At 39.5% G+C, this 26,578-nt stretch overlaps 1 protein-coding gene across 4 annotated transcripts in view; it reads right to left on the reverse strand.

The window, feature by feature from the left end:
- Positions 1 to 26,578, reverse strand: part of CNNM2 (cyclin and CBS domain divalent metal cation transport mediator 2) — a 107,755-nt gene that overhangs the window by 57,976 nt on the left and 23,201 nt on the right. The window lies entirely within an intron of this gene.

Below are 26,578 nucleotides of genomic sequence, written 5' to 3' on the forward strand. Positions count from 1 at the left end.
GCCTCCTCTTCAGGATCTGAATTTAACTCTTATGAATAGAATTGTACCAGATACTGTTGTTGGTTGTTGTTATTTTTATAAAACCCAATCTTTGCCTTAAAGTGTATGATCAATTTGAAGTTGATGTTGTCTGTCCAGCAACATCCATGGATAAACTGACCTTTTATATTGTTGTAAAAAATTAGTTGACATCAACTTTGAATTATTTTTGAAATCTATAAGCTGCTTATTTAGTTAGTTTATTGTCATTGCACCTCATACAATGAAATCAAACACCATCTTCAGTGCACATCATGACCATGAAAATAAACAAACATACATCCTTCACACTCCACACATTGAATTGAAAACCCCTGACACCGCACCAACACTGCACTATACATTAGAATTCAACAGAGCTACTGCCCTGGGATAGAAGCTGTTTTTCAGCCTATTTGTCCTTGTTTTTATTATTCTGTACCGTCTGCCAGATGGTAATAGTTCAAAAAAAGGGTTCCCAGGATGAGATGGATCTTTGAGAATGTTTTGAACTTTCTTAAGGCAGCGGGAGCTATAAAGCTCTTCCAAAGAGAGGAGATGGCAACCAATGATCTACTGGGCAATGATGTTAACCCTCTGGAGTGCTGTCCTATCTGCCATTGTGCAATTGGCAAACCATACAGATTATCATGCAGCAAGTTAAGATACTCTCTATGGTGCAGCAGTAGAAGGTCACCAGCAGTTTTTCATTCAGTTGTTATTTTCTGAGAAGTCTCAGGTAGTATAATCCTTGCTGGGCCCTTTTGACCAGTGCTGCAATGTGAGCACCCCAGGTCAGGTCCTCTTTTATAATAACACCCAGAAACTTAAAACTGGCCACTTGCTCCACTTGGTCTCCATTGATAAGCAAGGGTTGGATGTCTTGATCTGTTCCTTCTATAGTCCACTATAAGCTCCTTGGTCTTTTTGGTGTTGAGGACCAAGTTATTGTCTCCACACCACGAAAGCAGCCAGTTCACCTCATCTCAGTAGTCAGACTCATCCCCCTGGAGATGAGTCCCACCACTGTTGTATCATCTGCAAATTTAGTAATAGTATTACTAGAGTGAGTGGGAACGAAGTTATACACATAAAGAGTATAGAGTAAGGGACCCAACACACAACCCTATGGTGTACCAGTGTTAAGAATAAGGGCTGAAGAGGTATGATTACCTAATCTGACCCTCTGTGAGCGGCCAGACAGGAAATCCAAAATCCAAAGGCAGATTGAATAAGAAAGTCCAAGGTCCAGAAGTTTAGATACTAGTCTATGTGGAAGAATTGTGTTAAATGCAGAACTAAAATATACAAAAAGCATCCTCACATAGCCCAGAGTCAGAGCAGTGTGAAGAGTGATGGCTATAGCGTCCTCTGTAGATCTATTTCTTCTGTATGCAAACTGGTGTTTATCAAATGTATGCGGAAGACCAGAAATGATGTGCCGGCATACCAATTTCTCAAAGCACTCCATGATGTGAGTGCCACTAGTTTGTAATCGTTGAGGTTATTGATAGGGAACTTCTTTGGCAGCGGAACAATGGTGGAAGTCTTCAAACAAGATGGAATAGTGGACTGGGATAAAGACCGATTGAAGATCCTGGTAAAGACTCCAGCCAACTGATCAGCACCATCTTTAAGCACTCAGCCAGAGATACTATCAGGGCCGGCAGCCTTTCTAGGGTCCACAGCCCTCAGAAAGCTCTTCACCTCCTGTTCCTCCACAAAGAGGTGGGTGCAATAATTGGCTGGTGGTTGTATTTTATCTGTCTTTGATGTCTCCACTTCAGAGTGAGCAAAGAAATGATTCATTTTAAAATGAATGCTTTTAGACTGGGAAAGGTAGAATGAAAAAGAAGAGGCCAACCAGCAGTAAGATGGAGGGACTTAGGTGTGGTGGCAGTGAATGCACACTTGGAAGACCTGAAAAACCAGGTTAGGGACAGATTTTCATGGGGAAAATTTACCTATATGATTGCATCCGGTGACAGTGACTTGATGGCATATAATCAATCTATCTGTCAGGCTTTTATGAGTATATACAATTTTCTCTAGAAAGTTCTTGTAATTTGTAAGATTATTATAAAACATCTGAGCATTCTCTTTTTACAGATTCTTTGGTAACAGACAAGTGTCATCTATTTGTAACAGACCAGTGTCATCTTGTGGTCTATTTAGGGCATTTTATTTTGTGTGCGTGTGTGTGTATATGAGTGTGTGTGTATTTTCCAACTACTGTTTTATCTTGATCTGAGCAGTTTTTGTAATTTATTTTCTTAGGCTTTTATATTTCACTTTTCTTTTTTTCAACAAGGCTAAATCTTTTAGCTACATGCCTATACACTATACATCCAAGAAGAGATTTTATAGAAATTATGTCAATTTTTGCAATTTGATATTTTATGACAGCCTCTGTCTTTCACACTGAGTAAGTCAATGGATTCCAGGTGAGGTAACTCCTGGAAAAATAATGGAATTGCCAAGCTGCCAATCCAAAACAGGACAAAGGATCAGAATATGAATACATAGAAGTCATCTGAGATTTGAGACCTCCAGTCTTCCCTCCTACAATGTACTACAAACATAAACATAAATATTCCAGTTTCAATAAAAGAAATTATTAAGAAATTCTGCTGCCTAATTCCTCAGCATCTAACTTTGGTGTACTAGCTGCTTCTTTGTTAATTTGCACCTCCATGAAAATCAATGTCTATGTCACAACTAGTCTGTTATGTTTACATAGCATTAACTTATTAATCCTGCTGTTAAAGGCAAAAAGGAACTGAAACTTTCTGATATCTTCAATGAAATGATGGCAAAAAATATATACATTTTCATTTTGGTTGCAAATTTTAACATCTAAATCTAGCTGAGAAGCACCACATAGGCGAGCAAAATCAAGGAAGTGAGAACTATTTCTCTAAAATATCAATGCAATTCTTGGATAAATGTAAGATAAACTGACCATCTTCATTTACACTAAATTAATTTACCTACTGGCCAATCATAATTACCCGATTTGGAGTTCAGTTTAACATAAATTATGCTGAAAAAATCCTTTATTTAAATGTTATGTTTATTTTTATTGAATTTACTCAACCTGATGCTAATCATTCTTGGTGGGGGAAGTTATTTCATTTAGTGAGACTGCAAAGATATACTGACTAAAAGACAATAATTGATCTTCAGTTCATTTGTTTGAAGCAATATTTCTTGAAATGAGCAACTTTTTAAGATGAGTGAATTTCAACTGCCAGAATTTTTCCAGTTGAAATCCACTCATCTTTAAAATACCGAGGTTGAGAAACACTAGTTTGAAACTTCACTTGAAATAGTCACTTATTACACAGCAACATAGTAACATCATATAGTCATTCAAAAAAGCTAATTATAACAGCAATAGTACTTACACTTATATACCGCTTCACAGTGCTTTACAGCCCTCTCTAAGTGGTTTACAGAGTCAGCATATGGCTCCCAACAGTCTGGGTCTTCATTTTACCATCCTCGGAAGGATGGAAGGTTCAACCTACCATGTTTAGTGAGCAAACTGCTAGCAGTGGGAGAGTTAGCCTGCAATACTGCATTCTAACTACTGTGCTACCAGATTATGCTTTCAGAAACACAATTTATATTTATAAATCCTATGGTCATTGGTGTGCCTGTGGAATGCTTCATTGGAGCCTGCCATGCTCCCTATTCCAGCTAACTTTTAATTGAAGGGAAAGGAGGGGAAGGCATGCAGCAAGGTAAGCCATCAGTTTTCCATCCTCAATGTTTCAAATATGTTAAGAAATCTATTTGATTTCTTAAAAAATAACCACAATGTGTGACTTTGTTCGGAGTGTCCTCTTCTGACTGTTAAAAGGGCAACCGTTAGTAAGAAACATGCGTCCAGTAAGTGAGCAGCAGGCTGGGTACAGAGCATCTTGCTGAATTGAAAGAGCACTTTCTAATGCTTCCATTTTCCTAGGAGAACTGAAAACTTATGTATTTCAGGGACAACTAACAACCCTCCCCCAGAAGCCATTTTGCAAGGCTAGAATATATTTTCAAAATTCTGAATGTGTCCACCAATGTCCCAAATTAGGGAGCTCCATTTTTGTATGTGCAGAACATATTTCTGAAACTGGATTATTTCTGCCCTCCTCTCTCTTCAAACTTCTATGCCACATGCCATTCTAGTGGTGTCCAACCCTCAGGAGTTGTTAGTGGCTGAACTAGAAAACACATGAAAGCCCATCTCTTTCTGTTGTCTAGATCCTATCTGTTATGCATAATTAAAACCAATTTAAAGATAAAGTAAGTGAAACATAAAATATAAGTTGCTGACCTATGTAAGACTATTGCAATAGATTCACAGTATTTAAAATAAAACCTTACAGGGGTCAAATAGTATACCTATTATCCCCTGAAACTCACACTGACCTTTTTATTTTCCATTGGACTTGCAATTTTCCAGCAGTTTAAGCTCGTTTGACTTAATGACTCCAACATGAAGTTGAAGATGGAAAATGTTTCTGGCAAGATTGTTCCACTCAAGAGTAATTTATGCAGGTGTATTTGCGTCAGGCCCCACCTGTTTTATACTATGGACTCTATGTCACTGACCTTTTGTCTGGAATTTTCAGTTGGTATGCCTGTATACAATATCATTTATGGCACATTGTGTACTTGTAGCACTTAAATAACTGACAGTTTACTAGAAGAAAACATAATAGTCAAATATCAATGGACTTTCTTATTACCTTAGAAGATTCTTGTAACTGAATTAAGTTCAATATTTTTTATTTAAGGCATATAAAACATATATATCTATTACAAAACACATTTCATATACAGTCATTTTATTTGAAAATTTGCTTCTAAATGATGTTGCTAAAGTGATCAGCATTTATTGAGGGTGATTTTCCTATATAATAGTAAGCCTTCCTGAGTAAAGAAAAAAAGAAAAAGTAACAATAAGCCTTTACTGGAGCAAGAGCTAACACAAAAGGGAATAATAAGAAAAGTTTTTAGATCAAATTATCTGATTTTTTTATCGTAATAGATGGAGAGGATGGGGGGAGGGAAGAAGCAGCAGCAGAAGGAGGAGAAGAAGTGGAGGAGGAGGAAGAGGAAGAAGATTGGATAATAAAGTGCCTAGAAATAATAGAAATCAATGGAAACATCAGATGTTTTGCCAAAAGATCAATGGTTAGATACAGTTGCTAATCAATGCTGATAGACTGGGAGAAATTAACATCAAGAGAGGAATCTTTCAAGGAGACTCATTCTTACCACTATTGTTTTTTATTGCACTGATTCTTTTGTCAACAATATCGAACTAGTCAAGCCACAGCTATTAAACATCAAAAACATGTACCAATCTATCCTACTACCTTTATGTGGGCAATCTGAAGTTGTATGGAAAACATATCTGAAATAGAATAGTGATCCAACAATATATGTATATACAAACAAGATATTGCAATGAAATTTGGATTGGACAAATATGGCATCCTACCATCAAACCGGGGGGGCAGTGAAAGTCTAAATTCAGTGAAGGAAATACCATCCACACTATTATAACTTGAGCAATTCCAATCAATAGATACACAGCTGGAACAGTGAACTGGACCCAGAACTAAAAGCCCTGGAGATAGGTAGGTAGGTAGATAAATTACAGACTGGATTTGGCATTTTTACCCATATATCAAGTTCTTCCAAAGGTCTTGGTATAGGCAGATTTATTTTATGCCATTATTTTATTGTATTTATTTTTCACATTTCTGAACTGCCCATCTCCCTCGTTGAGTGACCCTGGATGGTATACAATAAAATGTTAAAATATAAAATAGTGTATATACATTCTCCGTTATGCTGCTATGAGAGTTCAGGATAGGGTAAACACCACCTCTTCGTCATCGTATTGAGTCTGCCAAGCTGTTTAGACACACCTCTGTTGCCATGGTTACCCAGCTTTCACCTCAGTCCCTTGTCAGGACCGGGCGTGTCTGAGTTTAGCCCACAAATTCTAATGGTACAGTTCTCAGGATTGGAAGAAAGAAAAAGCCAAGAGGAAATTCGTCTTTAGGGTGATATGCTCCCGTGGACACGATTGAGCTGGTACCTAGATTGGAGGTTGGGGCTTCGGCCCCATCTCACATTGATTCCAGCGCCGGGGCCTTAGAAGCTGGCGCTGAGGGCAGTGTGATTGCAATCAGTGAGTGATAGTGGCGCAAGAGCCTAGGTTTGTGCTGACGGACCGTAACATTCCCCGCTATCGCCATTCCACTTGGACATGCCCCACCTTATTGCCACAGGACGCTAATTCCCACAAACGCTAATTCCCACTAATACAGTGAGTGGGAAACCGCAAAACACTGAAGACAGGTGGTAGGACAGCAGGCAGGGAAGCCTCACAGCAGCTTTGCACCACTCAGCTGGCCAGTAGGTTGTGGGAGCAACAGCACGCCTCAGCCTTCAAAATGGAGGACGTGGGGCCCTCCTCCAGCCACTCAGGCCTTTTCTCCTAGTGGGTCACAGGCCCCTAGGAGCAAGAAGGGGCATGCCAGGCCTCACTCCACAACCCAGGACACAGCGGCAAAATTTAAGGCCAAAGCTGTCGCGAATAAGAAGTCCAAAGCAGAGGAAAAGGCCAAGAAGCAGAGACACAAGGCCCTGGAACAACAGTTTGTGAAGGGCCTGAAAACAGGAGGGGCCACACAACCCCCCCCCCCCGGAAGACTTACAGCAAGGCCCCACGCCGTCCGCACGCCCGAACAGCCTTACGGGCGCTGGTTGTGGGCCGCCCTTTTGAAAAAACCAACAGTCACCCCACTCAGATGACTTACAGGATTCCTGCCAAAATGTATCTATGTCAAGGGAGAAAGAACAAGATTCGGCACAGCGCTCCCAGGTCTGGTCACCAGATGGTGCTAGCGAGGCAAATTTATCTATGCCTCAGGATCTAAGCAAAGCAGGCCCGATCACCCAGCCTGCAAATTTGCCTACATGCTTGCCAATTAGAGGTTGGAATCCACCCAAGAACAGGCAAAGGCCAGTAGCTGAGGCCACCTTCACTCCTACTGTGGTGGGCCTACTTGTTGACTCCTCTCTAAAAGTAGCATTTATGGTTATGGCCAAAGAGCTCAATTTTGGTTTCATCATTCCAAATGACTTTGTGCCAGAAGGTTTGAGGCTTGTCTCTGTGCTGTTTGGTGTATTGTAAGCAGGATACGTTGTGGAATTTGAGTACTAATGGCTTTCTTCTGGCGACTCGACCATGCAGCCCATCTTTCTTCCAGTGCTTCCTTATTGTGCATCTTGAAACAGCCACACCACATGTTTTTAGAGAGTCCTGTATTTCACCTGAAGTTATTTGTGGGTTTTTCTTTGCATCCCGAACAATTTTCCTGGCAGTTGTGGCTGAAATTTTAGTTGGTCTACCTGACCGTGGTTTGGTTTCAACAGAACCCCTCATTTTCCACTTCTTGATTAGTGTTTGAACACTGCTGATTGGCATTCTCAATTCCTTGGATATCTTTTTATATCCCTTTCCTGTTTTATTCAGTTCAACTACCTTTTCCCGCAGATCCTTTGACAATTATTTTGCTTTCTCCATGACTCAGAAGCCAGAAACAGTGAAGTCAGTGAAGCACTAGATGAAAGATGCAAGGGTCTGTCAGGAGTCCAGAAACTCATTGACCTTTTATACACACACACTAATTACAAGCAAACAGATCACAGGTGAGATGGTTACTTTTAATAGCCATTCAAACCCCTTTGTGCCAACCTGTGTGCATGTTATCAGTCCAAAATCATCAGGGTATGTAAACTTTTGATCAGGGTCATTTGGGTAGATTCTGTTGTCATTATGATTTAAAAAGAGTAAACACAGTTGATTGATAATAAATGGCTTCAGCCATACACCAAACCATGAGTGAAAGCAGTTTTTGTGTTATCATTCATATTCTCTGAAAAATGGCCAAGAAATCATAAATTCTGCCAGGGATATATATCTATATCAAAAGGACCTAAACCTTCCGAAAAACGGAATCACTTTTTGTGCCTTTCCAGCCTCCAACTTAGGCCACAGGGCCACTCCATCAACAATGAGCAGGTGGGTTTGGTCCTGCATTACTACAGTTTATGAGACTCAGGCACTTCCAGTGCCCAGTAGACTCACAGCTTACTCCACAAGGAGTGCGGCTACAACAGCGGCTTGGGCTACGCAACCCTCCATAGAAGAAATCTGCTGGGCTGCCACTTGGTCCTCGCCCTCCCCGTTTATCCGGCACTATCATCTGGACACCTTCGCCTCATCTGCCTTTGGGAGGAGGGTGCTCTAGAGGGTGCACATGGGGCAGGGATATCTGGACCAGACTTAGGCCCTCCCATGGACCCTCCAGCTTTGGTATGTCCCTATCCTGGACTCTAGCAGCAGCATAACGGAGAAAGGACATTGGCTTACCTGAGATGCCCATTCTCGTTATCTGCTAGAGAATCCAGCCCCACCCTAGTGATGTCTGGTTGTTTTTTGGGTGGGACTATTGTTTTTACAGAGACATATCACGTCTCTCAAGTCCACTTCATCGAAAGCTGGGTAACCACAGCAACAGAGGCGGGTCTAAACAGCTTAGCAGACTCAGTCCGATGATGAAGGAGGCGGAGTTTACCCTATCCTGGACTCTCTAGCAGATAACAAAAATGGGCATCTCAGGTAAGCCAACACCCTTTTTAAGAGCCATGGTGGCGCAGCGGTTAGAATGCAGTACTGCCGGATACAAATTGCAGACAGCTGGTTGACAGTCAGCTGTCTGCAATTTGGCAGACTGAATCTTACTACGCTCAAGGTTGACTCAGCCCTCCATCCTTCTGAGGTGGGTAAAATGAGGACCCAGATTGTTGGGGGCAATATGTTGACTCTGTAAACTGCTTAGAGGGGGCTGTAAAACCACTGTGAAGTGTATATAAATTTAAGTGCTATTGCTATTGCTATTATACATGCATGCATGCACGCACACATACATACATACCTTTGGAAGATATGTGGTTAAAAATGTCAAATCCAGTCTATAATAAATTAAAATAATATAAACTATACAGAGGAAATTCAACATCTGGAGTAAGTTTCAATAATTTTCAAAAAAAAGTAGATGTCTTACAACATGCCATCTCATGGTATCTTATATAGAATTAGGGCATAAGATTTTGTGGAATTCAATTTATTTCATCAGATTTCCCCAAGTGTTATCCTGTTATATATAGTCCATTTCTGTAAACACTATTCCACAGCCTTTTTTCATTACAGAAATCTACAATGCACTTTTGTAATAAATATTTTCAGATACAAAATGGTAAATAGAGAATTCTATACTTAATACCATTTGCATAAAGTTGATAAAGTTAAATATATAGCTAATACAAATATTCTCCAATCAGATATTTTTATAAGTTTTTACCTTGTTCTACTAAAAACAACTCTGTTCAGTCTCTGGGGATATTGCTAAGATTTTCAGAGGCTTTATGTTGTGCATTCCTAATTTACAAAATCCTGCTCCATTCAGAAAAATAGTTTTATACCCCGATTGTAAATGTAAAAATAAGTCAAATGTTTCTGAGAGTCATTTCCCTGGCTGGTGCAATAAGTTGAAGGGACATTGGTACAATTACCCGTGAACGTCCTTTCTCGTTGGACTCCGAGAGAGTCTAGTGTAGGTAATCCTCATCTCCTCATCACATGACTGAGCCTGCCAAATCATTGATCTTGCCACCGTTGCTATGGATACCCCAGCTTTCGGCGAAGGATTCTTGACAGGCATTTTTGTGTTTTGAAAAATATTAAAACAACCTTCTCCCCTACCACCAGACCTCCTTAGAGTGGGCCTAGACTCTCTTGCAGTCCAACAAGAAAGGATGTTCACAGGTAATTACACCAACATCCCTTCGCCGTTAGACTGCTGCGAGAGTCTAGTGTGGGACTTACCAAAGCTGGCATGTCCCCTGGAAGGGTTAGGTCTGGTCCTCATCCGCCTGCTCTGATACAAGTTGCCAAAAGCCGCATCCGCAGACGTGAAAGAGTCCGGACAGTAATGATGGATAAACGGGGAAGGAGATGACCAGGTGGCAGCCGGCAAATCTCCTCAATAGATGCTTGAGTAGCCCAAGCTGCCATTGTGGCTGCACTCCTTGTGGAGTGAGCCATTAGTCTACTGGGCACAGGGAGCCCCGAGTCTCATAAGCCGATGCTATGCAGGATCGAATCTACCTGCCCATAGTCAAAGGTGAAATCTTGTTTCCTAACGAAGCCAGTTGAAAGAAAACAAAGAGAGATTCTGTGTTTTGGAATGAAGAAGTCCTTTTAAAGTAAATCCTCAATGCCCTGCGAACATCCAGAGCATGCCATTTCTTCTCCAGTTCATGAGTTGGATTAGGATAAAAACCAGTTCCTGCGCTCTGTGGAACAAAGAGTTAACTTTTGGAACAAAAGTGGGATCTAGTCTCAGAACCACCCTGTTATGGTGAAAGATGCAAAGATCTGCCCTAACAGAGACCGCTGCTATTTCTGAAACCCTTCTAGCCGACGTGATGGCCACCAAGAAGGCTACCTTAATAGTCATGAAACGCAGGCCAATAGTCCTTAGTGGCTCGAAGGGAGTTCCTGTAAGAGTACCATATGGTACCTGTGGACTACCGGAGAACATAGATTCGATGCCCCTCTGAAAAATCTGCGGACTAAAGGATGGTAAGCAATAGATTGCAATGACCCCCTGAATAAGACAGAAGACAAAGCTGCTATCTGTCTGCGAAGAGTATTAGGTGACAGCCCCTTGTCCAACCTGTCTTGCAGAAATTCAAGAATGTCACCAATAGAGGCCTCCATGGCCATACGACTAGCCTTATTGCACCAAGTGCAGAAGGTCCTCCAAGTTGTATCATAAATGCGCTTGGTAGAAGCCTTTCTGTATAGTATCTGTGACTCTAGCAGAGAAACTGTCCCTACTTAACAATCCCCTCTCATAGAATCTGACATGTCAGTCCCTGAAGGGCCCCTTGGGCGAAATCCTGCAGCTGAGGGAGTAAAAGTGGATTGAGCCATAGGAAAGGGGTTGACTAAAAGGCTGACTAAATTGAGGGAGGGCAGGAGCAGCCCAAGCAATAGGCCTGTTGCTGGGGCTTTTTCTGCTTAAATCTTGAGGAAGAGCAGGATTGAACTCAGCAGCTCCCTCTGGTGCCCAAGACTGCAGGATTTGAATATTAACAGTTTCCAAATCTGCCCCAGCAACAGTTGGATGGGGTGACAGTTGGCCCTGCCCTTTTTGCTCCTGGCCCTTAGCAAACTGCCTTTCAAGGGCCTCATGTCTTCACTTTTCCACTCATTCCTCTGCCTTGGATTTTTTTTCTTTGTGGCCACAGCTTTGGCCTTAACCCTAGCTGCTGCCCCTTGGGCTGAGGAAGGCCTTCTGGATCTTCTGCTGTGCCTTGAAGAGGCTTGTGCCATTGCAGGGGACAGGGGCTCTTCTCTGCCTGCTTCCCCTTCCATTCCTTTGATTGGGAGTTACTGTTAAGCAGTCACTTGTGTCCAGGCCACACAGACTAGAAAACCCTGAGGCCTCAAATCAAGCAGGGGATCAATCTCTCCATCCCACAATACAGTCTGTCAGCTGTGCAGCAGGAACTTCGGGCAGCATGAAAGAAGGGAATTAGCCAATTAGGGAAATGTAACCCCTATCACCACTCCGTTTGCTTCCTGCAATGACTTACAGTCTGTAGGCTTGATCCGCTGGTGTCCTCAGAGCCAGGATCGATCACTGGCCCTGGAATCACCTTACGGGGGAGGGGAAGGTCCCTTCCAGCCCCCGTGCGGCATCTTCTCAGTGGTCCCGGGAGCCGCTGCAATCTTCGTGCCGATGAGCTGTTCACTCCAAGCTGATCACGCTTCTTTTTACTTTGAGTTTTTTCTGAATTTGTTAGGTCTCTCTCTGAGAGCGCCTACTCAGAACATAACTGTCTCGGTGAGCAGACTGAGCAGAAAGCTGGGTTATATCCATAGCAACGGTGGCAAGGTCAATGATTTGGCAGGCTCAGTCACCTTTAAAACCATTTATGGTTGATTATCTGAGGAACCACTTATTTCCAATTGTTTCTGTCTGTCTCTTACATTTGAGCAGAATGGGTGAGCTCTGGATCACTTCCAAGATGACTTTTGGCATCTTGTGGGACCAAGCCCCTGAAACCTGGTTTTGTTCCCAGGCATGGGATTAATGTGCTGAGTAGTGGATGTGACTGATGTGGCTCTACTGTTGTGGTAGTTTTTGATCTGAGCTGTCTTGTTGGGTTTATACTTTTAACTGAATTACTACAGTAAAAACTAATACAAACTAAAAGAATTATAGAAAAATAGAAAGAACAAGTATAAGGTACAAAGGGGGGGAGGAAAAATGCAAAAAAGAAAATATGAATTCAGTAAAGAAAAAAAAGAAACATATAGAAGTGACTTCCAACCTTCATCACAAGAATAAATAATTCAGTAACTTTTTGCCTCTTCTTAAATTATAACAAATAATCTTTTCTTCCCATACCCTATCTCTTACCTAAATGAATCCATAAAACATTGTGATTTCAATCCTGGTATCAGCAAAAGTCCATTAAGGATCAACAGAAATAACAACATATCTATTTTTCTTCTGTTCAATCAATAGATTCTTAGAAATGTCTACTCCAATCTTTGCAGTTTTCTTAGCAAGGTTTTTTAGAAGTGGTTTGCCATTGCCTCCTTTCTAGGGCTGAGAGAAATTGACTGGCCCATGGTCATCCATTTGGCTTTGCGTCCAAGACTGGATTTGAACACAATCTCCCTGTTTCTAGCCTGATGTCTTAACCACTGCACCAAACTAGTTTTCATATCTATTTTAACTTTGATAAAATAAACCAATTTTATATTATTTCCTTTTACTTCTAACACTCTTAATCCAGGGTCCCTTCAAATAGTTGTAGAATTAGATTTCTTTTCATTTCTTCTTTATCCTTTCTCATGATATTCTTCAAAGCTTTAACAAATCTCTTCTATGAGTCCAATATAGAAAAATTATACAATTCACTCTCTTAATTTATTGTTTATATATTCTTTTTAATTTTTTAAAGCATCAGCCAGTTTCTTTTGTCTATCCAGTGTAACATCTTTTTCCAAGTCCTTCTTGTAGACTGCCATTGTAAATCAATTTCCAACTCAGTTTCTATCCTGTCAGGTAACATTTGTACCTTTCATAATTTCATTTAGACTCAGGGTATCCATAGGCAGATATTGTTGTTGACATTATTAATTTATGTCTCTATTTTTCAAAAGCAACCATCGCTTTTTCTATTTGTTAGAATATTTTGCACTATTCTGTAACCATTGGTCAAGTTTATGTGTTCTTCTCCTTTAATTTAAATCTTTGGTCCTCTCTAGTGTCCTATTTTTAAAAATATTTTGAAAATCTATTATGATTTTATATTTTCTTTACTACTATCATAAAATTATATGTTCAAATAAAAATGATTAGAAAAGGAAGTATCCAAACATAGTATCCTTTCAAAGATGCTGACCACAGTTTGAGCAAGATGAAAATTTCTTCATCTCCCAGTGCTCAACCTCCTCCCCGAGGACCATTGTCTTGCAGACTCCTCAGGAGCAGCAACTGTCTGGAGCACTTGTTGATGACCTCCAGCCTCTTCTTTGTCAGAAGCCTATTCATTATTAAAGCAGTACCTGGTGAATTCCAATGGACTTTACTGAGTCTCTAGCATACATATTGATACATACATCTACGGGCTTCACAGAATCTTCACTGGCCAAACAGACAGATTCTGCCTAGCTCTGTCTCTTACTACATCAACTTCATTTCAAGCAGGACTCTTGCCATTAAGCAATGTCCTTATCTATTCTACATGGGAATGAATGGATTGCTAATAAAAATTAACTCAAATTTACCTCAAACATAGTTCATTGGAGGCGATTGTTCAGCATAATGTACCATAGCCAAAAAACACACTAAACAAATGAAAAGGGTCTGAGGCATTTTGAGGTCCACAATGGTCTTTCTAATAATAACTCTGTAACTCTGAACCAAATAAAAATATTAGATAATGTTTTATCATTTTTTCCATAACAGCAGTCAACAATTAAATATCTGGAAACCCTATATAATAACTAGATGACCTGAGTATATTGGTTCTTACTTTGCACTGAGCCCTGCATGATATGACAACTTAATCACAGTGGTTTCGGGCAGGGGTCTCCAACCTTGGCAACTTTAAGACTTGTGGACTTCAATTCCCACAATTCCTCAGCCAGCAAAGCTGGCAAAGCTGGCTGAGGAATTCTGGGAGTTGAAGTCCACAAGTCTTAAAGTTGCCAAGGTTGGAGACCCCTGGTTTAGGGCATGATTTATAAATTAACATTTATGAATCAGTCCACTGTGGCTTCTTTACTTAACCATGAATAAAACAAAGTATGACTTGCTCTGAAAAATAAATATACCTACAAAAAAGTTTAATTATAACTAATTGATAGAAACAGAGCCAAAGTTCTACTATCAGCTGCTGAACAAAAGTTTAGCTGAAGCTTCACTTTACCATGCTGTCTCATAGTCACTGGAAAAATGAAGTTTAGTCATGGTCAGGCTGATACTCCAAAATGAAGTAACTCCCAACAACTGCATAAGGGATATAGCGGATTTTCAGAAAACAATAAGCAACTACAGAAAAGACAGACATGTTCTGGAAATGCATGAATGAGAAATATGCCGAAACCCTTTTTTTTTTTTGCAATTCAAACATATTTTGTGACTTCAAGCAATCTTCCTTTCCTTCAAAGAAAGGCATACAAGGAAGGGCTAGAATGTGGATGCTGGAGAATAATAGGACTGCAATGAGGGAACATCACCCGGCAGGAGAATTTAGCAGGCTGAAATGTCTAAATAGGAGAGATAAAATTGTAGAGGTTCCCCACTGCTATTAAAAGAACCCTCTAAGCAAAATGTAATAGAAAAAATATGCCTTTTAGGATTATGATAATTTTACAGTATTTTGGTTACTTATATGAGCCCCTCTGTTGTCCCACTGCTTCAAAAAAATCTGAGGAAACCAAAAACAATCTAGCCTTACTGATATATGATACATCCCTTGCACGTTTCCTGATTTTTCAAAAAATATTATGTAGCTCCAAATATATTTATTTATTTTTATCCCACCTTTATTATTTTCATAAATAACTCCAGGCAGTGAACAACATACATTCCTCCTATTTTCCACACATCAACCCCTGTGAGATGAGTTGGGCTGAGAAAGAGTGACTGGCCCAAAGTCACCCAGCTGGCTTTCATGACTAAGATGGGATTTGAACTCATAATCTCCCATAGTCGCCTGGTGCCTTAACCATTAGACCGGTGTTGGCGAACCTTTTTGGCACCAAGTGCCAAAACGGGAGCGTGCGTGCACAGAAACCAGAAACTTTATTTTTTAAAAATCTACATTTAAATTTAATAGTAGATATGGATTTATGTGAAAAGTAATTATCAAGTAATTCAGCTGATTAAAACACATCAGTGTTTTTCAAGCAATCCTTTCCATGGAATAATATTAGAAGAAATTCTTCATTATGGTTGATTATAGATGCCTCCTATCTTATAATTCTGCAACAATGTTACATGGGCAAAACAAGTTAAGAGACTCTATCCAGGCACTCTTTACCTCTTCTCATTTCCCAGAAAATTGTCATTAGTTACCAGTTAAGCCAGAGATGCTTAAAAAACATTTGGATTCAGTTTTGTATTTAATTAAGCCACTTGCCCAAGTTGAATACATTCTTTCAAGAATAATAGCCTGATGGTATCACTGTTCAAGAATACATGGAACACATAGATAAAATATGAAATATTAAAAGTAAATATTTTGCAGGGACAGGAATTTGTTTTGCCTTTAGTTTCAAGTTTAGCATATTCAATAAAGCTGTATTCAAAAATAGCATGCTCTAAAAAAAAGGATGCTTTCATTTTACTTTTAAAATAATCTATTTATTTATTTTATGTATTCCATCAGTTCTTGTTAGGAATTACAAAACTTGTTTATCTTATATTTTCTCATTTTCTAACTCAAAAGCACCTAATATTAAAAACATGTTTTCTATACATTTCATTACAACAATAAGGGCAATGTGCTTCTGACTCAGAGCTGAACAGCAATACAGCCATATCTGCAAACATGCACATTCTTGAGCACAGGTGTTTAAAGGTTTGTAATTCACAATTAATACCCCCAATGAGAAACAATCACTTGAGTCAAAGCCCTAAAGCCGCAACAAGCTAATTACTAATAAAAGCTCCATAGTTTCAGTTAAGCTTTGGGAATGTCGCTAGGCACAGCAAATAGCCCAATGGTGAGCAACACTTTAAGCCTCTGGTCCTTTGTGGTGAAAAACAAAACAAAACTCTATCATTTATGTACCCTACACCCCTTCAAGCTCTGAGGACTCGTGCTAGGTAGAATTGCTTACTCAGAGTAGAAAAACAGTGAAAAAAACATCAATTTTTCTTTTAAAGAAACTTCCTTATCTGCATTAAACTTGCCAAATCTGAGAAATAATATATCAGTTGAGACTGATATTAATGATACATTGCATCCTACATTGCACATTGCATCCCACCCCTGTTATGCTCTCATCAAATGCTAAATAAAATAAATAATAACTAATACTACTCATTAAACCAGGATTTCTTATATCTTATATCTAGACAGGCCCAGGCCACTTCTACTTTTGGCAACTTGATTAAAATAAAATTTTAATGTGACATGAAATAAGCCATCCAAAAGGTAAGGTGTGATTTTTTAAAAATTATTTTATAGTAAAAAAACAAACAGAAATACCTATTTGAATTCCTAGTCATCATTCCCACTCAGTTTAGCTACTATAAAACCTATTAGCTTCAAGGCACAAAATGAATTGGCACAAGGCCAATAATGTGGATTAATTCCAGAGGGCTGGTAAATAAAGCCATAAAACCTATTTGAGGTCCATTTTTAAAAAAATGTAACAGATACAATTTTTAAAGGAAGAAGTAGTACTGGAAGTCAGAAACCACAAAGAAGGAAAGGATTCTCTTGGCACTCTTTTTCAATTTTTAGAAATGGCGGTTTGTACTTATGTAAAGCTGAATGCGCAACAGGATGACTGGGACAAAGAAGAAGCCATTTTTGATGAACAAGTGACTTTGGTTGGGGAAGGAAAGGAGAAAGAGAAAAAGGAAAAGAAGACTTTAAGACTTGGAAAAATAACCAAAAAAGAGAAGAATAAGGTGAAAAGGGGATACTATGCTAGAAAGCAACAGAAAGGAGGAAAGCGGAATAAAAGGGAGGTGGAGAGACAAGGGGGTAAAGAGGACAAGGAGAAGAATAAGCAAGGGAGAAAGGAAGGGACGAGAAGCCTCAATGGTGGGGAGCAAGATGCAAAGAAACAAAAGTATTTTAGAGATAATGGGTAAAATTTATTGAAAAAGGGATTCTGGAAAGGTACACAAGATTGTATTTTTACATTTGTACTTAGAAATAATCATAGAAAATTGGAAACAATATGCAATTTAAAATGTGATAAAATATTTAGTATAATTTAGTGAAATTTTTGTCAAGAAAAGGGGAATACTTTAATGAAACAATGATTTAAGTTATGTGATGTGGGGGGGGGGAATAATTATGGAAAGCATAAGTGTTCCCATAAAGGCATGATATTTAACTGAAATGGGTGAAATGTTTAAGATATAAATGATTGTTAATATTGATGATTAGACTATGTTATCTTAGTGAATTTTTTTGTGAAATGAGAGATTTGGAGTAGGAGAAGGGGGAACATTCTAATGAAATAATGATTTAAAATATGTGATGTGGGGGGAGAATAACTATGGAAAGCAGGTGCTCCCATAAAAGTATGTGATTTAATTGAAAAGTAATGTGCTAAGTGTTTAAGATATAAATGAATATTAATATTAATGAATAGATTTGTATTGGTATTGATAATATTGTATAATTTTAGAATGTACCAAACAGAATCCCAATGTAAGCTATATTAAGTATTATAAATGTAGGGGAAAGAGATAAAGGCGTCATACTCCAATTAGTGTACAGGAGAAGTTTTCTTTAAAGAAGAAAGATAAATGGATAGCTGGAAATAGAACAGACAAAGAATAATAAATATTATGATTCGAATTGAGATGAGATAAATAAAATAAAATTAAGAAAATTTAAAAGAGAGGAGAAGCTATATAGAAAATTGAAAATGCTAATAAGATATGGAATGGTATATAAAATGAATATGAATTTGAATTTGTGTCTGTACGAAGAGTTTTAACCCGGGACTAAGCAACTTTCAGAAAAGAGTTTTTTTATGTTACTATGTTTTGTGTTATGTTTTGTATGTCTTTAAAAATTAATAAAATTTGTTAAAAAAAATATATTTGAATCCCACCACTGTGACTGTCTATAAATTTATAGCATTATGCAAAATTACATTACAGAAACTCTTCCAAGTGGGGGTCCTCGTAAAAGATTAGTGATAAACAATGCCTGTTCAGACACCAGAATACTGGAAGTTTCATTAACTGGTGCAGAGTGCAGCAGCGCAGGCAGGTCTTGGCCCATGTAACACCACTGCTCCACAAGCTGCATTGGCTGCCAGTCTACTTTTGAGTGCAATTCAAGGGGTTGGTAATCACCTATAAAGCCCTTCCTGGCATGGATCCAGGCTACTTGAAGGCCTACTGGGATTGGCCCATCCCACCTATCCCAGCAAAAGAGGTATGCTACGGGCTCCGTTGGATTGATTATGCCAGTGGGCAGAGCCCAGGAGAAGGGCCTTCTCTGCCACTGTGTCTGTCCTCTGGAACATCGTGTCACCCGGTGTGAGGCCGGTCCTAACCGTCCTGACTTTCCATAAGAGCTTAAAGACCTGGTTCTCCTCCATGCTGCATCGAGAGCCCAGGATGGGTTGACTCCTTCCTATGACCTCATTTAGCTGAGTCTGTACTAAGATATAAAAGCCAGCCCTCGGAAGAGACCCCAACTCAGCTCCTTTCAGTCAGTAGCTGTGTCTCTGAAAGCTTCTGTTAGATAACATTCACCAGCGATCTTCAGTGCCGTTTTTCCTCGTTTCAAGCTAGGTTGGGAGCAGCGTTGCCAGAGCGCTGTTCAGGAAAGTTGGGCAGCGTCTGTAAACCTCCCCCACACCTGTGGTTTGAGCGGTCATAAAAAGCAATTGGCAAACCAATACCAGTGTCAGCCAGCTGATCGTGTGGCCAGAGGCTGCCCTTTCTTTGCTGGCTTCACTCGGGGCTCTTTATAGCCTAAGGAGAAATTCTTCGATCTCGGAGCCTGTTTCCCATAGTCAGCAGCCATCTTGGATTGAAGCCTTCCACCACAAGGTGAGCGGCCATTTTGTAAGCCCGGAGGCCAATTTATACCCAAAGGGGCTTAATACAAAAAATTTACAGTTTCTTTCCATCGTAAGAGCCTTTATTCTTCAAATGGAGCAAGATAAGGGTCAGGTAGAGTCCCCCCCCCCCCAGTGGAACAGTCTCTTAAGCCAATAAGAAAAAAAGTTGTAGGCAACACACCCAATCAGTCCAGAGGGAGGTGGCTGCTAAAATCAGAGCTAAGGCTCTAATCCCTAAGAAGGCAACTCAGGCTGAGTTGAGGGCAGAAAAGCGCAATGCAGCCCTAGAGAGGCAGTTCAACAGAACTATTCAACAGAAGGGAATGCAACTACAGCATGTTTCATGTGATACCCGTGGGCTCCAGCCAAGCCCTCCCAGGGGAGAAGTTATCTATGAGCCTGTCTCCTGAGGCTTTTGCAGTACAGTGATCCTCAGGATCTAAGCCAGGGGTGTCCAACCTTGGCAACTTTAAGACTTGTGGACTTCAACTCCCAGAATTCCTCAGCCAGCTTTGCTGGCTGAGGAATTCTGGGAGTTGAAGTCCACAAGTCTTAAAGTTGCCAAGGTTGGACACCCATGATCTAAGCAGATCTGGGCCTTATTTCCAACAGGCTTCTGGGCCCTATGCTCCTCCCCCTCCCTCCAAGCCTCGAACCTCTTCTCAATCTAGGCCTGAAGCCACCTTCACTCCCTCAGCAGTGGGCCTTCGGCCTTCTGCCCCTACCTTTGAGCATAGTCCAGGGGATATCCAAGATGTTGTCTCTTTGGCCATTAGGCAGCGATTGGATGAAGGCTTCAAGCAAATCCTTCGACCTCCGGAAAGGGTTCAGGCCTTTCTCCCTTCTCAATCTATAAGTTGCCTCATCACCCTGATTTACACAGGCCCCAGGACCTCAGGGTCCATTCTTCTCTACCAGAATGGGAGGAGGTTGATGAGGAGGGAAGGGCTTCACCATCTGAACACAGTTACTCTTCTCGTTCAGAACGTGAAGAGGGTGAGACCTTTGACCAAAATCTTTCAGAGGAAGAGGACTCTCGCCCAGAGCAGACATCCTCTGCATTGGTCTTCAATCCTTCTCTCTTCAGGCCATTACTCAGCATGGCCTTGGTCACTGCCAAGCTGTCGCGGGAGGAAGTGGCTCCCGAGCCGCAAGGAATTCCCTCTAGCCAGGGAGACTCATTCTTCTCCAAGCCTGTAGTGCATGCAGGGGTTTTGCCTTCTCCCACTTTGTTCCTGGACATGTTCAAGGAACAGTGCGCTTCCCCTTCGGCAGGTCCTCGCCCATCTTCTCTGAATAAGCGTTTCTACAATGTCAGCGTCATTTGTGCTTTCAGAGACACCTTTCAGTCTGTCAAGTATATTCGCCAAAGCTGGGGTCTCTTCCGGGGGCTGGCTTTTATATTTTAGTACAGACTCAGCTAAATGACATCATAGGAAGGAGTCAACCCACCTTGGGCTCTCTTGCAGCATAGATAGAAAGGGCATTCAGGGTAACTTCTACCAACGCCCATTCTGCCAGCTAGCTTTGGCTCCAGTGGGAGAATATCACAGTGGAGGTAATTGGTTAATTAACAACAGATCCCACCTCCCCACTTTCTACACCCACCTTTCCCATGTTTAATTGAATGATAGTGTTTGGCTTGTTTTAACTTATTTATGTTTTTAGTACTTTTATATTTATATTTTATTATTGTAAACTGCCCAGAGTTATCTTGTGAAAAAATGGGCAATTAATTTTATAAATAAATAAAACAAAACATTAAATATCTATGAGGGAAGAGGGAAAAAATAATTGCAGATACCTGCACAGGCACACAGGAAGAACATAACACAACAGTAAGAAACTATTCTCATAGAAAACTCAGCAAGGTTCCTGATATACAAACACTACTGAAAATGTGAACCTCAAAGAAAAGTTGACTTTTCTTCATTTGAGACAATGCTAAGGAAAGGAGGTACGGCAATAAATGGCTTCTGCAGTGTGAGCACTGCTAATAAATGAGGTATTACTTTGGAATGTTTCTGGATGAACAGTGACAGGGAAAAAAGTCAATTCAGACAAAATGTAGATCCTGCTATAATTGGCTAATTAACTAATATTAGTTTCACTTTGAATGATTGCATTGTCTTTTATATTGGACTGACCTAGATAGTTCAATTGGTGCAAAGCAGTGGTGGGATTCAAACTTTTTTACTAGCGGTTCTGTGGGTGTGGCTTGGTGGGCGTGGCAGGGGAAGGATAAAATCTCCAACCAGAGATGGTATTTGCCGGTTCTCCAAAAAACTACTCAAAATTTCCGCTACCGGTTCTCCAGAACTGGTCAGAACCTGCTGAATACCACCTCTGGTGCAAAGTAAGACTCTTCCTTTTCCAAATTAATAGGTTTTTGACCATTTTCCTAATGGGCTTGGTAGTTTATGTAACAATTCTGTCTAGTCTGGGTATCACTGATTGCTACCTTGCCAAATGTAGACCTTAACATTCCAAGGACTTGAGATGATTAATAGTTATTAATCTTTAAAACAGTAAATAGTTATCTAATGATTAATTGCTCCATATTTATCCATCTGGCTCTTACAGTTTTCATTAGCTCTTTTCCAGAAGCCTAGCTAAGTTATGAAAACTGAGTAGTTATCAGGGACATGGCAAACTTGCTATGGAATTCCTTTCTTCAATGTCTTATCTTTTACCTGTATTACAGTTTCATGTATTAGGAGAATAAATAGTTACTATACACTCCCAATGACAAAGATGTACTTTAAAATTCAAGTGCAAGATACTGAAAGCAGAACCCACTGTTCATTGCTGCTTTGTTAACATCTATCTTTGCACTTAGAAGACTTAGAACACAAAATGACCCTCTTTTATACTTCTAAACCAAGAGTGTCAAACTCGATTTCATTGAGGGCCACATCGGGGTTATGTTTGATTTTGGGGGGCTGAGGTGGGCATAGCCAGGGTGGGCGTGGCCAGCTCAATGTCACTTGAGTTGGTGCCTGTGGTGGCCTGAGTGCTCTGCCAGCGAAAACGGATTCCCGAGCTCCGTTTTTGGCTATGATGGCCTTCTGCAATCCCCTGCCAGTGAAAACGGAGCTAGGGAGGGCTGCATGCAGAGGCGTGCAGGAGGCCGTTGCAGCTGAAAACGAAGCTTGAGAGCCCGTTTTCACTGGCAGAAGTACTGCGACCCAGTCCTTCACTGTTTCCAGGGTGGCCCCACAGGTCAAATCTAAGCACTCCGGATCCAGCCCACAGGCCTTGAGTTTGACTGTTCTAGACAGACAGAACTCAGCTAACAAGTATGTTTAAATTTTCATTAATAGAAGACCAGATAGACTAGGTTTGGGAGGACTAGGTAGTCATGGAAAAAATCTGTGTGGTTGTTAAGAGTCAACAACTACTTGACAGTTTATAATCAATCAATCAATAAATTATAGTTTAATAGTTTTACATTCAAAGATCTAAAAAGATATTTTTGAAACAGTAGACAAAAAAGCAGACAAAAAAGTAGATATATTTAAATATCTGTAGCTTATAGAGAATTCTATATATAATGTGAAATACCACTCACGCATCATCACAAAACCTCCAAAGTTTAAATTTGGTACGTATGTTCCTCTTGGCTTTTAGGTGCTAAGAACGGATTTTTTTGAAATGACCATCAGAGCATTAGTATTTCATGTATTATTATTTTCCTCCCCAAAAACTAAGCCCGATCACATAGTTTTGTATCGAAGCACGGGTATAGGGCTAGTTTTAAAATATAAAACATTTGTAGTTTTTAATGTAAGAATTCTATAATCATTTAATAAAAGGCATTCATAGCTGTTATTTCAATATTTCAAAACTAACTCTTAATTTTAAAATGAAGAAGATACCAATTCAGTTTGGAGAATTTAATCTTAACTCCTATAGTGTTTCTAATAATGCACCTAAAATTATACATCTATTTTTGTTTAAAGAATGTCAGTTATTTCTTACTGTTCTAAATTTGATTTAGTATTGGAATTAATATGTGGTAGTGGTACAAATGTTGGACTAAGACTGGAGGGACCCAGTCATTACCCACCCTCAGACAGAGATTAAGCACCTTTTTTTTAAGGAATTGTGTCCTAAACCCCTAGAGAATTATTTCTATACAGTGCTCCAATATAGCTTTTCCATCTAGCTTTAACCCCATATGTTTCTTTGATCTCACATGCAGTTGAGATCCACTTGAGCAGTCCTATCTTAATGTTAAATTTCTTGTAATTGCTCTGATATTTTTAAAAAGGTATCTTATTTTCTAATTTATGGAAATTATCCATCAGAGAATATTTGAACTCACGCCAATGAAGTAAGAGAATAATAGAAACTTAGTAATATGTATACAAATATAAATAATTAATGACTACTAATGAAATTGGTTTAAAATTCTATATGGAGTGCCAAAATAATTAGTTACTCATGGTCTCTTCTAGGAGATATCAGCTAAAATAGGCCAAAACGTAAGTATGGCATAGACTCTTGTGTTCATTCTACCTTTCTAATTTTGATAAATGACACATTATAATTATGCAACTAGATAAATCATAGACAAAATAATATGAGACAATTAAATTGATAGGGAAACTCTTTGCAATGAAATTGACCTGATACCTACATACATAATAATCCATTTGCTTTTATGAAAATCTATAAACATTCACAGATATTCTTTTACATCTTTCACATTAAACTTTTATAATTTAAGTAAAACTAAAGATTGTAGCAAAATCTTATCATTTGGGTTCCATTAAATCTCTTACTAACAAAATACCTTAACGTACAACAGAAAATCAGAAATTTTTCTTCCCTTCCCTTGGTCTGATTCTCTAATCTGAAGCCAGGAAAATATTATTTCATAAACCTGCAGAAGTTTTAAGTCTTGCACCACAGGAGCTAAGAAGAATGGGGGTGGAGTGGGGGGAAGTGCTAGCTCATTGCCTGGAGCCAAGAGATCTGCATGTGGTCAAGTTAGAAATTGAGTTTAATTTTGCTCTCATGTGTTTTAGAAAGAGCCAATGCCAGGATTTGCTTTAATTGGGATTACTAAAAATAACTCATCTGTACAAGTAACACTCTACAAAGAGTTCTGCCAAATGAAAAGTTAGTTAAATAATAAAATATAATAATATTCTGTAATTAGAATACAGTAATAGCTTTTCTGAGTAAGTTCATATTGGTCAGATTTTAGGAGGCAGTGTCCTAACTCAGCGAACCCCCAACCATTTTGGCATCAGGGACCGGTTTTGTGGAAGACAGTTTTTCCATGGACTGAGGGTGTGGTGGTGGTTTTGCATGCAACTTAGATCCCATACATGCACAATACCTAACAGGCTACAGACCAGTACTGGTCCATTGCCTGGGCGCTGGGGTCCCTTCCCTAACTCATCACATATCAAAAGCAATCTTTATGATCTTAAAGCATGTGCATGAATCTTAGAGTAGTCACATTGTTATAACTACCATATTTAAAATGACATTATACAATCTCCACTCATATTTAGATTTTCAGCAAAGAAAAGAACTACTGAAAACTTCCCTGTATGGCTGACAACATTAAAATGATGTAGCAATATATATTTTTGGACTTATGTTTCCACATAGAATTACCTAGTCTTCATTTGATGATTGCTTTTAATTATTATTCACAGTTATAACGTTGATGAAAATGTAACTTTATATCCAATCCTTACATTTATGACTTTCACAGGTCTGGAAAGTCAAAGTAAGATCATAAGCACAGTACTGTTCCACTTAGCAACCTCTTCACTTAAGGGCCAAGTTGCTGGTCCCAATTGTGGTTGCTAAACGAGGATTACCTGTAAGACCTACTACCAATCTTTGCTATTCATAATGTGTATTATAAGGGGCAATAAAATCAGTTAGAAATTTTATTGCACTCATTGTTGAAGCTCATCAGGCCACAACCAGAACCCCACATCATTATTATTTTTTACATAAGGGATCATGAGACTAGTTTGCTGATTTTTAAAACAGGAATCCAGTTAGTTTCAGAAAAGCAAAAGCACCAGGATTACCAGTTTTAGCTCTAATAGAGCTTGTGAAATGAAAATTTTTCACCTGATCACATCACAAGCACATTTGGTGTAAAAGTAACACAATCATAAACAGCAAGGGGAAGTTCTTGAAAATTGTACTTAGCTTGCCAAATGCCTGCCAACCACCTTTAACATGCCATTCTATTTCCTTTATTGCATTGCCTGTTGGCCAAGGTATATGTGGTGATCTATGTCTAGTTCTTCTCCAGATATTTTTTTTCTTTCTTTGGTGAATTTATTAAACATAACCTGGCTCTTTTTCAGGTTTATTTTTAAACCAAATGGTTCGCCTCCTTTGTGCAACTCTTGTACATTCCTTTGTGAAGAGAAAAAATCCCGATCAATGTGTACTACCTGCTCTAATATATGCTGGTGAAACATGGACACTGACATTACAATCAATACCAAAGCTATGAGTGGCCCAAAGAGCCATGGAAAGATACATGCTCTGTATTATAAGAGAAGATAGAAAGACCTGCACATGGATTACAGAACAAATGAAAGTATACAATATCATCAAGAGAGTGAAAGAACTGAAATGGAAATGGGCTGGTCACATAGCAAAAAGAACAGATGGCAGGTGGACCAAGGCAGTTATAGAATGGATCCCACTTAATAAAAAGCAAACCTAAAACAAGGTGGCTCAATGACACAAAACAGACCTAAAACAAGGTGGCTCAATGACATTAGCAAATATTGCGGGCTCAATTGGCAATAGAAAGCTCAGGACCATATTAGTTGGAAAAATGTGGAAGAGACCTTCATCTTGCACTTGATAGACAATGGCAAAAATGATGGTGATGATGACGACAACCATGATGGTGATGGGAGGACCCTCAAGACAGACATGTAACCATGTGCTCCAGAGGTTCTGGAGGCTGAAGTGTTAACCTGACTGATCAAAGATTACTCTCTCCTGTTTTAACACGAGCAGTGAATCCTGTATCCTTCCATGTACTGCAGCTTCAGTTAACATGATCAGTGGAGTGAGGAGACTCTGGAAAACAGAATTCAGCAATATCTGCGGTCATATTCC

This window comes from Notechis scutatus, chromosome 4, assembly GCF_049901735.1.
Source record: "Notechis scutatus isolate UNSWTSFEM ecotype Mainland chromosome 4, rNotScu1.2, whole genome shotgun sequence".
NCBI classification, from domain to species: Eukaryota; Metazoa; Chordata; class Lepidosauria; order Squamata; family Elapidae; genus Notechis; species Notechis scutatus.